Source organism: Styela clava, chromosome 15 (genome assembly GCF_964204865.1).
Source record: "Styela clava chromosome 15, kaStyClav1.hap1.2, whole genome shotgun sequence".
In the NCBI taxonomy this organism is placed as follows: Eukaryota; Metazoa; Chordata; class Ascidiacea; order Stolidobranchia; family Styelidae; genus Styela; species Styela clava.
In genome coordinates, this window is record NC_135264.1 from 6580471 (window position 1) to 6596572 (window position 16102).

The window sequence follows — 16102 nt, forward strand, 5'->3', positions numbered from 1 at the left end:
ACATGTGCAGGGCATCCTACCCCAATCAAATTTGGCAGGTCGATTTGCAATCGAAAAAATACGTTATTGCCCTTTCTAAAAGCCAATCCGCCAAAGTTAGTATTACAGTTTTCGGCAGTAAATGAAACACATTCCTCAAACAGGTTCATTTTGGTCGAAGTTTCTTTAATTTCATTCGCAATTGTTGAAGATTTCTCATTCGTGGTACTTTTAACTTCAAGCAACTTAGACTGCAACCCACCATTTTTCTAGTCATAATATTGTACAACTATCGTGAAAAGTTTTGTAGCGTTATGATTACTGCCGTCTGTCGCTATTCCGAGATACAAATTATCAAGTTGTTGAATATTATTTAAGGCATGTTGAACAGTCATCGAAGCTAGAATATTATGCACAATAGTTTCAACTTCCGTCCGAGCACAAGAATATTTTTTTTGAAATATTTGAATCTGGAAAAATCTTCTTTATTAGATTTGACGTACAATCGTTAGATCTGTAACTCTGGTGATGTTTCACACAGAGAAACGCCATTGTAGCTTCGGCTAATGATGATTACAAGTCTCTATTTACTTTTTTTAACACATCAAAAATTGTTGGTTATATCAGAGCCATTATATAACTAGTCTGGAAGGCCGTATACTGATCTGTTGTTCACAGTGTCATCTATTGTTGGCGTGGATAATTCATAACCACAGCGTCGTCTGCAGTATATTTTAGGCTGCTCGCTGTTAACTCTTGAATTAACGGTATTCAAAGTTCGAATTAAAATGGATTTATCTGAGGAAGAAATGCTTGAATTGTTTGATGACGTGAGTTACATAGTACTGATTGCTTATCAAAATAGGTTTTGATCCTGAAAGAATGAATAGTAAGAGTTTATAGTACCGTAGTTTAATATATGAAAGTAGAGACCGTTTTTGTTTTGCTAAAAATTTGGTCAGTATTTTTACATCACATTTGTTTTGCTTTATTCAAGCACTTGGGCACTGTTTTAGACCCGATTTTATATATTTCACAGCTTGATGACGAGATAGAAGGAAAATGGGGCATATCTGTAGTAGAAATCGACTACGGAAATGTTGATTGCAAGAAGACACTGCAGACTGCATTGAATGATTTGAACATCACATTAAATCAGGAATCAACACTATGGGCAGATGTTATAGCGGATAGGATGGAAATTCCTAGGGAAGAATCCAGAAGTAAAATGACAGCTAAATACATTGAAAAATTGCAAAAGCCATATTCGAACAATTCTGAAATCTCTCATTTGGACCTGAAACGCATAATCAAAACTGCAGCACCAAAAATTATTAAAGAAGCGTTTGAAGTAACTGAACCATTCATGCAAACGTCAATAACCAAAGGCGACAAAATGATGATTGATGACCTAGCTGGGGGATTGCTAAGATGGGGAATAAAGCGTCTACGTGGAGAAGGTACTTTCTAGTGCCAAAACCAAGCTTCGAGGCGTGATCTTTCCAATTGCTTTAAAGAGCGCAATAGAGGCGGTCTCATATCAGCATCCGAAACATTTGTTCTCTTCCTAATCTCTGTGGAACGCGAATTCCGGTCTCAAGTATGCAAAAGGGCAGGGGCGGATTAAGCCCCTTTGGTGCCCTAAGCACTGAAAACTTTAGTGCCCCCTCATGTCACATTCAAATCAATTAAAGTATTCCTGGCGCCAAGAAGATCTTCCGCTGTTGGATATATGATGTTGGTGTATACACTCCGATTCATCGAATACCTGAAAAATTTGAGACTATGTTATAAATAGCTTTGTATTTCGAAAATAATTATTATAGTGAATATTGGTATGAACTAATCACGGCGCCACGGTTTCAGTTTTGAGACCTTGTTTTACACACTTTGGAATTATTTCATTTTATATGATTAGGGCATCATTTATTTTGTGCTGAAAAAGTACTATAGGTTTATTTCATTTAATGCGTTTGATGTTTCCGCTCTAAACTTGCGGTTGTATGCAAAGTAAAAGTTAATTTGTTTTCTGCACTTGTTACACTTCAAAAATTACCTTCAAATTTATTACAATCAACAGTCAGGATAAATAAACAAGAGAGTTATGCTCAAATATATAGACACGTTACGCTGAAATTCACTGTGGTACGGTACGGTAACTTACCAGCAGGCTTGACCACGGAACCTGTTCGTTGATCAAGTGATCGATATATGTTTGCGGAATCGCCACATGCTGGCAAATTCTGATGACGTCATAGCTCAAAATAAAAACGAATATCATAAAGCTCACAGGAATATTTGAAATTAATAAAAGTTATAGCCTTCTAGAAAAAAATTCCATCTCCAACTACTGAAAATTTCAAAGCAATTGGTCCAGTAATCAAAGAGAAAAGCGACGTTTTAAAAACGTGTCAAAGAACAAGAACAGGAACAATAAGAACAACGACTATATTGCGGAAACTGGCTGTAATCCAATCACAGTGTTTGGTTGCATTAAAAAGTACTCCTATTATAGCTTTACAATCCCAGGGTAACGAAATGCCTTTACATATTATACATCCAATCACAATGTTTGGTTGCATTAAAAAGTACTCCTATTATAGCGTTACAATCCCAGTGTAACGAAATGGCTTTACACATTATACATTATAGAAAATGTCTACATTACAAATGCAGAATGATTCCTCATGACAGCGAAATTACAGCACAATTATTCAAACAGTCGTAGGAAGAATATTTTCCTGGTCATTTGCAACGTTTATTATGAAAACAACCAACAGCTTTTTTACCGACTTCTCTGTTGCAAAAGATGGTAATTTCAAGATTCCTCCCTGGATAATTGATACAGCGTTAACGATTTATGGTACAACATGTTCACCAACAATACTTCAAACGTCATTTCTTGACCATACACACGAAAGATATCGAGACTATGTACAGGTATTTACTGACGGTTCGAAAAATCCATTTGGCGTAGGTGCTGCATATTATGTGCCTCAAGCGAAAATAGAGAAAAAAACTGAAATTACATCATAAAAAGTATTAATATTCCGTGGCAAAAAAAGTTTGGGAAGTGCTAGCTTAGGGTAGGGATAGTGGGAGGAAGCCGCCAGCAATCATCTGGTACTAAATTATCCCCTACTAGATTTTAACCTGCGAATCCAAGCGGGGTAATCTTAGGTTAGAAATCAAGCGTAGTCCTAAGGCTTAGCGCGATGCGCCACTCAACACGAACGTACTCAACTGCAGTGCACTGACATAGGTACTAAACACATTAATATACGCGTATACCCTTACGCTAGATGACAAAATCTCAGGTTTGTTCTTTATGGCCGTACATACCTGTATCATGATCGCTTTTTACCAAGAAGTCTACTGTAGAGACAGACTCAAAGTGCTTCATACAGAACTAGAGTCTCCATTAACTATTCGTTTACTCAAAATGACATTAATAAAATTTAAGAAGCATCAAATACATCCGAGTTATTAAATAGAGTAATTTCAAATCACTCATTAATATTAATCGGTAAGTAACACATTGTTTTTGTTACGTTCTTATTGTGGGGCTCCGTAAATAACAGTCTATCTCTTCACGAGCACCATAACACCAAATATGTGAATCAGTCGTTGTCGTCGGTATGCACTTGTATTGAGCAGTCAATTACCGTATTTACTTCACATAGAACCGTGATTAATGCTGTTGCTGATGTTATGTCTCTGCCGTTTGGTTTGGGCGGAGAAATTACCTTTACTGTAGGGGTAGGCATCGAAACAACGTCACATTGTGACTCCACCTTTAAGGACATCGCCGGCACGTTATTGTATGAAAACATTCTTGGCTGCGAAAGTCAATGAGCTAAGATTTGTACGTCAATTTAGAGAATGCATTGATATAACGCTAAACACGCCGTTAATCTTTCATTGAGTGGAAGGAAGGTTACATTTTTGATGACATCCACGTGCGCGTTTACTCGACAAATATGAAAAGACAAATATAATGGAAATGCTGGATTCTTTGTACTAAGCTCCCGTCACTGATGTAAAAATGTGAGATCTGAGATGAACGGTTCCATTACATCTGAACCCGTGTACATTTGAATCCACGACAATTGCACCTGCGTACTATTGCACTTATGGATTTTTTTTGTTTTACGGTCGTTTGAACCCATACTAACCCTAACCCATGGGTTTTAGCACCCGCATATAGATTGAACCCGCGGATATACACATGGGTTCAAATGTACATGGTTCAAATGTACGTGGGTTGAAATGTACGGTCACCGAGATAAACACCCCCGAAAATACTATGAACTAGGTATTGTGCGATCAGAAAATGTATGAAGCAAATCCCAACCGTCATCTTCATTGTGCAACTTTGAGATCACGCGTTAGAAACGTGATCGGCTCGTAACGGCAATCTGGAGTAATCAAAGTAATCAGTTAAAATTATTTGATTACAACAATCAGTTAGCTTTTTTCGTCAAATATTTGTGCGCGGGAAGCCACAAGCGACATCGCAGTCACAAATGTTCGTCGTAGGATAAGGTTTGATTCTGGTAGGATGTATGGATAAGCTGACTGTTGGGTTATGACAGCGAGTTCGAAACAATATTCAGGTGAGCTAAATGTTCTTTATACCTATTGTTTTCATTGCTATTCTATTGCTTTCATTTTTCTATTGTATAAGTGGTAAATTAGAGGTTTTCGGGCCTACACGAATTGGAATTATTAACCTAATACAGAAGTCTTGATTGGTGGGTGATTCTCTTTTGCATCGAACTCACTAACATCGGGTTCCATCGAACTTTAAAGCTATATGGCAATACATAAACTTATCATATTAAGAAACTCAAACGTAATATACTAATCTACGTCACTAGGTAAGCTGCATTCAACAGGACAAGATTTACATGAATGTATTGCATAACTTTCAAAACTTTCGCAAATGTAGCGCAAAATCAATGGTTTATTAGAGATTCGCGTAGCCTTTCCACTTTCATATTTTATTGTGTATAGGGTGCTCCCATAGTATTCGTACCAAGATGGCGCACAACCTGAACACAGTATGTGTACCTGGTTAGGGTTCAAGTTGTGCGTCATCTTGAATTTCCAGCACGATCTGCATTCCTAACTTAAACTACCGAGATGGCGCACAACCTGAACACAGTATGTGTACCTGGTTAGGGTTCAGGTTGTGCGCCATCTCGGTAGTTTAAGTTAGGAATGCAGATTGTGCTGTAAATTCAAATTTATAAATCGTTCCTACCCCCAAATTGATAATTACTAATATGTCATTTTAAAACGTGGCGGGAGCTTTGTGCAGAAAATCCGATAGATTCAGCCCCGCTGTTCATTGAATATGCTAGCTACAGTTCTGCAAAAGTTTATTTATCAATATTTTAACTTTTTTCAGATGCAAAACTATTAAAGGTTGAAGATTCAAAGACACAAAGTAACGAACGAGGAATAATACAAGTAAATATCATTTAAACATTTTATTTGACTTTTTCGCCTATTTTATTCCTGTACACCACTGTTTTCGTTTAGAATGCTAAACAATTAGATGCGAGCGCACCGCGTCTCGGGTCTTGCGATCAAAGTCGGCATCGTTATGCCACATATTTGATCGTGTGTTTTCCCTCGAGATTTATATTTTCACAAGTTTAAATAATTGTCTTCCGAATCAAAATTCCAAAAAAGTAAGACCCACGTTCACGTTTAAAATGATAAATAGTTCGATGCGAGCCAACATTGTTATGCCGCTTATTTTATCCTGTGCATTCTATCGAAATTTAATATTTAGATTTTGCACAAGTTTTAATAATTGTGTTTTGAAGCAGAAGTCCAAAATAGTACTATAAATATAATACCTTGTATCAAATTGGTGTACTCTTTGCGACCCCTGAAATTCGTTGCTCGCTTTTCTGCTGGATAGCGATCTCCACTTTGCGATCCCCACCGTGAACAATGTGATAATTCTACAAGTTACTGATCAGAGGTAATTAGTCATATACTTCATGAAACAGGTATAAAAGTTCATTGGGTATTTTACCGTTATTGTAATATTTGCAACTCGTGCAGTTTGAAAACTACACCTGATATGTTATAAAATATTAAGCTTAATTTATGAAATTGAATGATTACAAATACCTGTAACTGTAGAGTCGATGAAAAGCAATTTTTATGGTAATCTATAATATTTGAAATTTAATGGCAATCCTGAATAAATTTTATTCGTCTAAATTTACCCGTTACGTATTTTATTGAAACTAACGTATATTTTTTGCTTTGCAGTGTCTCTGTCAAATAGCATTTGTGTGAATTAACTACCTAATGACATAGTTTGCTCAACGAAATTTAGTTTGAATCAAATTTGGAATTGGCTTGCACAAAATCATGACATATATATTGATTTTCAGCTTAAAACACTGCTTGAAAGTTGACAGGACAATTTATCATTGTACCAAAAGAAATTCGTCAAGAGCCAGCTTTTTATCACTGAGTGAGATGGAGGCCTATCAAGTCTGAAAAGCAAGTATGTAACCAAATCATTTGAAATCTTTTCATTTTAGATGTCTATAGTATAAATGAATGATATATTGTATTTTTTTCGGGAAATCTACAGACAAATATTATGTTCAATATATTGAGTATGAGCTCAGTTTTGGTTTGTGTGTCAAATGAAATTTTCTAAAAATTACAATCTCAAAAGTTCATCATAACATGATTCGCACAACTACCGTTTTATTCTGGCTATTGAGTCGGCCGCGTGAATAAGGCTAGGGCCATGTTTTAGAAATAAAAATTAAGCTTTTTTCCGTTCCCGCCCAATAGTCGAGATACAGGAATGCATTAAATTGGTCTTATTTTTGTCAGTTTGGCCACCAATGCGCGCTCATAATTGTTTATGGCAAAATCTGTTAAACCAAACCATGCTCATTACGTAGAATCGCGGAATTAAATATTCTGTCCTAAGAATTAACTGTAGCAATATCCGGTGAATAATACCATAGTCAATACAGCGCAGGGGCTAACTGCTGTGTTGTCCCATCTGCTGTCGTTTCGTTTAATCGTCCAAACCAAAAGGCCAATTACTATCTTGAAAAGTCAGTCTATTTAAAGGTTATTAGGCCAGCATAAATAAAAAGCGTTTCACCGCAATAGGGTGTCACGTTGTGATTACGACAAACAGTGAATTTTTTTCATAGTGATACTTTTAGTTCAGCAGTGTATATCTGCAGAGATACTGGAAGAGTTTGAACTATGCCTCGTTAAGTGCAATTCGGTTAAAACACAACCCCAACTTAATAACCATGCGAATATTAAAACTTATTGTTTAACTTGTTGTTTATCATAGGATGCCTATATATACTAGTATGTCTGACATTTTTGAAACCGTAGTCCTGATCTTTTTCATTAATCTGATGAATACAAATGGTAGTTGACACTAACTAACATACTATATAAAGTAATCAGGCTAATTTTTTTAATGTAACTGTGGTTCATTGTGACCTGTACGCTCGGGTAGTTCACAGTTGATATTCATGCCAATGATGTTCCCAACTAGTTCAAACTGGAATCGTCCCAAATTTCCAATAATGATCAGAGTGAGTCATACTATGTGAATTAAGATAGCCGTTAATCTTAGACCTTAAAGAACTCGTGTTTCAACTAAATTTTCCAAAAACGATACTGTATAAATTATATTCAACCAAGTGTAAACTCCTTTTTGGTTCTTATCCCCTTGGTAAAAGTCCTATGTTATCATACCATCCATGTTCATGTCTATTTAAAAATAGAGAAATAGTAATGTGTGTCCTATTTTCCCCATTGTTAGTGCGGGTCATGTCATGTTATGCCTAATCATGTATATTGAAAAGAGCTTAATTAATATAATAAACTCTCCTATATAATTTCTACTGAATGGTCTCTTTCATATACGTCACTCCCCGTCAATATAAGATATAGTAGTTTCAAAATTCTAGAATTCTTACGTTTTCAATTAGATATTAGGAACTTTGGTGTCGCTGCTCGATAACCAGTTTGGTTCCCCGCTACGTCCCTTACCCAAGACAAACGGTGTAAATTTTCTTCGTGTCGTATTTTATGGTTGTGATACTTATTACTGGTTGGAAAAAAAAACTTGTCTTGACTTGATTAATCGTGTATCTTACCCCCTTTGGTACTAGTTAACCATGACATTCGTGTTCACATGTGTTTCGAACTAAAATCGCATTAAGTTTCCAATAACGATATTATATGAGTGAGTAGAATCAAGTGCACCAATATGCATCAATATAACCGGGAATCGTACACCCTTTAGTACTGGTTAACAATGGGATTTGTGTCGAAAACTAAAATTTCGAAGGTTACTATATACATGAGATCCCGCAAATTGTAAATCTACTATAGTCAGCCTATATCTATATTGCTAGTAGCCTTATGTTCATAAGCGTTTGAATCTGGGAATATATTCCTTATTTTGCTATCGTTTATTCCCTAGTCATGATCTGTCATGTTCTTATATTTATATATATAATGTCTAAAATGTCTTTGGCATTTATAGATGGCATCAATTTATTTATAGATGTATATTTTCAGGTCTCTGGGATGGGAAGGAAAGACTATAGAGAACTTGAAGGTAAAATATAACACACTAATAAATAATTTACTAGTTAAGATTCAGATAATGAGATACAACATAGCACACTGACAGATCATTCCGAATAAGTAATATTTATAATATTGAAAATCTGCAAATAATATAGAATGAACGTAAATGAATATCAGTACAAGTTGTCGTCCTTGTATCTTTAGGATAAGCACAGCTTTTCACAAGAGCGTGGACAATTTTTTTGAGGGGCGTAAAGGTAATTAGAAACAGAAATATTTGTTAAATTTTATCTTTTCCGGCTTTTTTTTGATATTTACATTTCTTAATAGCCGTATTTTCAACGTGCTTTTGAATGAATATAAATATAATTTATATTATGTGTTGCAATATTATAAACTGACAGATCATTCCAAAATAATGTTAGTAAATAAGGGGGAAATCTGAATAATTTGTCAATGAACTGAAAATTAATATTTTTATTTTATGTATCCAAAGTATAAGCATAGCTTCTCTGTGCTCCTGTCAAATTACATTTTCCGTAACTTATAAATCTAAAAATTAATAATGACTTAGTTCGAACAACTATATTTATTCAAATCAATATTATACAAAATTTACTTGCAGTTCATTATCTCGCATAAAGTTCAGCTTTCTGAAACTTGAAAGCGGAAAAGACAGTTTATCATTATACATCAAAAGACATGCGGAGTTATTTGTCCGATTATGCATCACTGAGAGAGGTGGATACATCGAGTCTAAAGAGCAGGTATGTTTTTAAAATCTTCTGAATCTTTCTAATTTACATTAATCACAAACAAGTTAGAATACTATATTATAAAAATCGGTGAAGAAATAAATGATAAAGAGGTGAATCCGCAACCCAATTTCTTGATTGCGGCATTATAAAATATTAAAATTAAAATATAAAACGGAAGATATCACCATAAGTTTTGTTTTAGCAGTCTCGCAGCAGATTGAAAACGCTTTTTAGACATTGTAAATCACAAAATTTGATGTTATGTTAGGATTTCTTTAAAATATATGCCATAATAGTAACTGAAATCGAAACACAGTAAATTATTCACGCGATGTACCTTTTGTCTATTTTGCAACTAACTACCTATGGAGCCGCATACGACGTTTTCTCGGTATGTGACGATATATAAAATAATTAATGCAAAATATATCGATTGATTTTTTTTCGCAATAATTTAAATTACAATCGTTCGTATTTTGTCTATATCTTGGGATATTTCAAACGGTGAAACCTTAAAAATAATCAGAGTGACAGGCCTGCGGCGGGGCGGATTCAGTGTTGTTACACTTGGTTTCATTGTTCTTCATTTCAAGCCCGCTGATTGACGCGGTACTTTTGAGTTGTAATGATTTTATATTGTCGTAAGACGTAAGTCGTCGCAACTGCAGGTTTCATTGAACACAATTAAGCCAATAAATACCGCATTTTAAATATTGCCGCATCAAGGGGTGCAGCCAGGATTTTTCAATGGAGGTTACGTTGTAGCCCGTCTCTCTTTGCCTGATGGTGTTGGTGAATATTTTACAAGTCGTATTTTAAACGTCGACTATTAATCCGTAGTCAGCGGGTACCCGCATTTGGAAATAAAACATCAAAAATTCGGGAAAATTAATTTAAGAGAGATGTCAGTAGTGTCATAATGGTTTTATTTCCATTCAATGATTATTTACTTGCGCCGTGATCACTGGCGGGCAAAATCGTATTTTTTAATCGAGTTAATCGAATATTTTTAACGGACACCGAATAATCAGTATTGTCATTTTGAACGACATCAATTGGGATGTCGGCCGCCGAAACCATCGCCGTGACAATACTTTTTTTTTCGGATTTTACTTGAACAGTGTGGCTTTTTTATTTCATAATTTTGTCGTAATCGAAGGCCTCAGTGAATTATTTGTCACTGCGATCGTTTTGGCGGCCGACAATCCAATTAATATTGTTAGACTATATTTAAAGCACTTTTTTATCCACTAGTAAATATTAATTATCACGGCGGATATCGTAGTTTTTATATTTCGGACATGATTGTGAGTTCACAATCACGTACAACAAGTGCATTCACAACACAAATTAATTTTATTATGATTTCTATCTTCTGTGTAGGATTTCTATCACAGTTTGTAAATTACGGTCCCAATTTTAGGCGAACAATACCATCATTATTGACCCCGGGGTGCGATATTTTTGAAGCGGATAGTTGGACATTTCCATGCGTTTAATTTTAGATCGTGTCGGTGTTACTTTTGTGTTAAATAATTTGTAAATTGGTAATCACTACAATACTGTTGAATGTTCACGTAACTCAACTTTGTTAAAACACTTTTTTAATTGATACTAACCCATGAATAAATCGGCAATAATGGCATTTCCACGTGGTTAAAATAATATTGTTTATGTATTTTTAATATAAGCTTACCTTTACTGTTAATAAGCATTTTTTTGTGATTTGTAACTCCAAAACTTGATAATGAAACTAAATATTTATTTTCAGTTTTCTAAGTCACTGCTTGAAAGAGTCATTGCATCAAACGGACATTGTTATTAGTCTGGTGCCTCACGGAGTGAGATGGAAGCCTATATAGTGTAAAGAGTAAAGAGCAAGTCTGAAATCTTATAAATCTTTCAATTCATATTTTGTCAGGTATAAACTGATATATCATGTTAAATCCCGCTAGTCAGGAAGAACTGCAAATATTTGAATTATCCTCACAAGATGTCCATATTATTCCGCCCAATTTTATTTATATAATTTCGTAAAGTCATATAATGCAATGGTTCCACCCGCTAGTTCACGGGAGGTGTGCAGTTTTTAGCTGGTATGCAATAAATGTTCCAGCTTTGTTAGTTTCGTATGCACAATTCCCGGAAAAGCCGCGGGTTATGTTTCTTTTCGGCGTTCTCCCATCGTTTGACAAGTATCAAAGTATGCGGCAGTCCGCCAGCAATCGGGTTATATTACTGGCAATGGGGCAATTGCGGCTGCATTAATACAATTAGTCGGGCCTCATTTTATAGTATTTATTGTATTCGTACTTTATGGGTTTATTTCGTTGCCATAGCGTTTTGTTAGTTTTTCAATAGTCTAGAAGAGTAGTTTTTAACCAGGGTTCAATCGACTTTTGTGTTTTTTTGTTGGAGTAACAGGGGTTCGATGAGCTTCCTTCAAATTAAAGCAAGTTTTCTATTATGGGAATTTCTATCCCAGCGTCTACTAATTATGCAAATTTAACTACAATTCATCCCAGATATTTAAACTTACACTTTCAACAACTTATAAATTAGCGTTGCTGTTTGTATAGCGTTGCGCAGTTGTAAGTTTTAGTGAACCCGTCATCTCCACGGATGTCGCGAGCTTTGGTGTTTGTGCTTATATGATAGTGCCCTTTGATGCTTTCTGCTTATGACTTGGCAAACTAAGAATTTTCAACCTGAATCCTTTCATTTTCTATAACCTTGCACGAAATTATGCTTCCCCTTTATAAAGTCTTAATTGGGCACCTAATTTCAACCATCTGGTACAATGGGGTTTGACGGGAGCTTTTAGGATAGCGCAGGAGTTCGACAGGCTTGGAATGGTTAGGGTTCAGAATTTGGAAAATCTACGGTGTATTATTTTATTTGATGTTGCCATATCGCTAGAGCAGACAGGTACGAATAGATTTGTTTGAATATATATCTAATTCATATCTAATTTATCAAATTACATTTTCGGTCATTCATAAACCCAAAACTTGACATAGTTCATATAGTTCACATAATGTCATAGTTCGAAAAATTTTTGGTACATTCAAATTTCAACCCCCATGCCGAAATTAGATCGAAATAATTAATATTTTTCTGAAATCCATCAATTTTTGTAAAATTTACCATCTTCGAATACCACATTTTGCCACCGCAAGTTTTTGTTGAATTAAGTTTTTGGACACGTCAGTGTACATAACGATCGTTTCAATATTTTGTTGTTGTTTATGTTAGTATTTATCTCTTTCGTCATGATGAAATCGCTTTTCTTTACGAATACTGAACAATTGCTTTGAAATTTTCAGTGGTTAAAGATTGATTTTTTTGCCAGAAGGCTATTACTTTTACTTATTTCAATTATTTCTGTGGACCTCAAAGATTCGCGTTTTTTATGTGTCGGAATAAAAAATAGCGACACCTTGTGACGTGTCCAAATATTTGAGCACAGCTCTCTTGTTTATATTAGTCCTCGATTTAATGGAATATTCAAATATTTCCCCGCTAGATCGGAAAAGTTTTTTTGAAAAATGAGAGATTTGATTTGAAATTAATGCTTTCATTGAATTGAATTTAAATCCGTCGTTAACAAATTAGTGGTTGTCCGGCTTGGGTTAGGTTTCGGGTTAGGAGAAATTGAAAAATTTGAAATCTGCATTCAGGGGTGTTTTTTGAAATAAATGCTTTCGTTGAATTGAATTTAAATCTGTTGTTAACTTAAATGCCCAACCCAGATTTGTATTTGGTAAATTTTTATTTAAATACAAAAATTCTGATAAATAATAATTTATTTCTAAGTCATTGTCGTGTGAATGTCTTAGTCGTACGAAAATACATTTGTGAATGCTAAATGATGTGAATTGTATTTTACTTTCGAGTTAAACAGTAAAATGCAAAGTAAGAATGTTAAGCTAAATAGTGGGGTAATGAAAGAAAATGTATTAACAAAAAAGCGCTGGATTTTTCCACGAATTTAAGAAATAAATGAAATGGTCACTTCTAATTCTCCGATGAAGCGTAGTAAATTGGTAGATTCGAAAACACGCAACATGAGGACTTTTTATCAAATCTTCAGAATTTTCTGATTTTGTCGCAACGACACTGATCAGTTTGTTCTTCATTAGGGATTGCGAATACTTTAGAATAGTTCTGTTTTATTAGCTGAATTGTTATTTTTCCGACGCTGACACTGAATATTAATAGTTTCTAATATGTGTGTTGAAATGATTTATTTTTGAACGAAAAATTAAAATGTTTTAAGCAAGCTGACAAGCTAGAAAAATTTTAGTTACACTGCACGCATGCCAGGTCATATTTATTAATTCCTCGCTCAATCGTATGTTTTTCTTTTTTAGCTGATCCTCTGCTATTAAGTGCTAATACAATACAATGCAGCAATAATCACGAAAGCCGTTCAGGTTCATTCTTGAGCCGTTTTTCCAGAGTTTCTAACATTTCAAATTTTTCATTTTGTCAAGGCTAGTTTTTTATTTCACATTTTGTTTTGTCCCTGTACAAAATATTTCATATAGTTTATAATTGTTATCAAATTGCTGTGTTTGATTATTGCTCGATCTGTTTATCCTCGGTTTGTGCGCTCGATATTCCAACGGTTGTTGTTCTGACTCCTTTTCAGAAGGTGCAGTCTGGTTGTCGGGTATTCAATGTAGTAAAAAAAAAAGATTTCTTGTGATTGGTTGCTAAATCTGTTCTAGGCTGCACTGTTGTATATTTTACGCTTACACTGGATATTCATATTTTCCAGCGCATAGAAAACAGTCCCGAACAGGCTGACAAGGCATAAAATATCCTATTTACATTGCACACATGCCGAGTCATATTATTTAAGCTTTTGCTTAATCGTTTGTTCTTCTATTTTAGGACATTTATAAACTCGTTTTTCCCTCTCAACTTGCTTCTAATTTTGAAGATGGAGAGTGTTAGAATATTTTAGGATAAAACACGTCCAATCAACTGTTAACTGAAGGCGCTTGTTGGATGTAATTGTGACAAAATTATACAAGTTTGAGCTTTTAAAAAAAATAAAAATGCAAATTCTACTGATGGCTTTCATGTAGGTACATATTTAAACTCTTATTTTTAGTGCGATTGCTTTAATTAAAATCATATTTTAAAATATGTTAACGTGACTATAAATATTATAGAAAACGAATCTCCCAAATCAAATAAACCCTCTTTGGGTTTAGTATAAATTTATAGAACGCCGTTAACATTATAAAGAGGAAAATATGGGATACCTGTAAAGAAGAAAAATGTCCGTCCATTTTATATTTCTACGAACATTTTCTGCAGTTCTTTGCGTTTCATACTTTTTCATTTCTTTTTGTTGTCAAGACTTTATGATTTTTTTTTACAGTTTTTAGCTCTGGGTTCAAAAAAGACCATAATATTATAGTGTGAATTTTTACACGCATTTTCTACTTGAGTCTCTCGCTTATCGTTTGTTCTCCTTTTCCCCCCTAATAATAGGTCATATATAAACTTGTTTTGGTATCACGATGCCATGAAAATATAATGTCATTTGAACTTACGGGTTATGTTCTGATATTCGCGTTAATTTTATTGCTCGATTCAAATTAGAAGGATTTTAAGTCGAATCACGTCCAAATATTAACTGAGGACAGCTAAACTAACCCAATATGATATGTTCATTTTGCAATATTATTTTTTGCCTTGAATAGTAATTTTTTGACAAATGTTCATATAACTATCGTGTATTATTTACTTGTTTTATTTTATCATTAATTGCGGTAAATTGACTTTTCATTTATTTCAATTTCGGTTTGGAATGATTAAAATGATCAATGTCGTTATACAGTCAGTGCTTTTCAAAACTAATTTAAAAAGCTTTCGGTAAAAGGTATCGGGTATCGGTAATATCGGCAATTCGTATCGATATCGGCTAAATGTAGACTGATATTTTCAAGATAATTAACTTTTATTCTATTCCAGAAGGTTTTAAAAAGTAGGTTGAAATACTGACATGAAAATTATTTTTTGCTTGGAGTGATCGTGTTCGCGGTATTAGCCTCGTTAGGTAGGAACAATGTTGTTTCCCAACCGCGCGAATAGAAACGGGAATATGATTATGACATGATTTTAGCCATTTATCACCTCAACTAATTTGGCTATTTTTGCAGCCAATTTTTTATATTGACATTTTTAACATTGCACGGGAATTATAAAGAAATATATCGAATGGGAATTTTTCGATGTGCAAAATACAAAATACGACGTTATAATGGCTTAAATTCTGTGCACGCAACTCAGTATGTATCAGTTAGATAAAATGAGTGAACATTTATTTATTTTAACTATATCTCTTCTCTGTATTTCTGTCTTGTGAATTAAATAACTTGATAATGTCTTAGGTCAACGAAATTTAGTTCCACCTAAAGTAAGATGGACTCGGTATGCACATAATATGGCATTAAATTGATATTTTTATGTATTTTTATTAAAAGATTACCTTTGCTTTACCTTTGTCGAACAGCATTTTTTGGGGATTTATGACTCCAAAACTTGATAATGAAACCATATATTTATTTTCAGTTTTCTAAAACACTGCTTGAAAAAGTCATTGCATCAAACGGAATCGACAGTGTTAATAGTATGGTGCATCACAGAGTTAGATGGAAGCCTATTTAGTCTAGAGAGTAAAGAGCAAGTATGTAATCTTATAAATCTTTCAATTCATATTTTGTCCGGTATAA

At 34.3% G+C, this 16102-nt stretch overlaps 1 long non-coding RNA gene across 4 annotated transcripts in view; it reads left to right on the forward strand.

The window, feature by feature from the left end:
- The first annotated feature begins 4494 nt into the window (after positions 1 to 4494).
- Positions 4495 to 16102, forward strand: part of LOC144432457 (uncharacterized) — a 46162-nt gene continuing 34554 nt past the window's right edge. Inside the window, exons 1-8 of one of the 4 annotated variants that reach the window (XR_013480699.1) lie at positions 4495 to 4595; positions 5393 to 5454; positions 6399 to 6514; positions 8581 to 8620; positions 8797 to 8849; positions 9218 to 9359; positions 11122 to 11231; positions 15942 to 16056. This is a non-coding gene — a long non-coding RNA (uncharacterized LOC144432457). The remainder of the gene's footprint in view (positions 4596 to 5392; positions 5455 to 6398; positions 6515 to 8580; positions 8621 to 8796; positions 8850 to 9217; positions 9360 to 11121; positions 11232 to 15941; positions 16057 to 16102) is intronic. The other 3 variants (XR_013480696.1, XR_013480698.1, XR_013480697.1) reach the window with 3 other exon arrangements.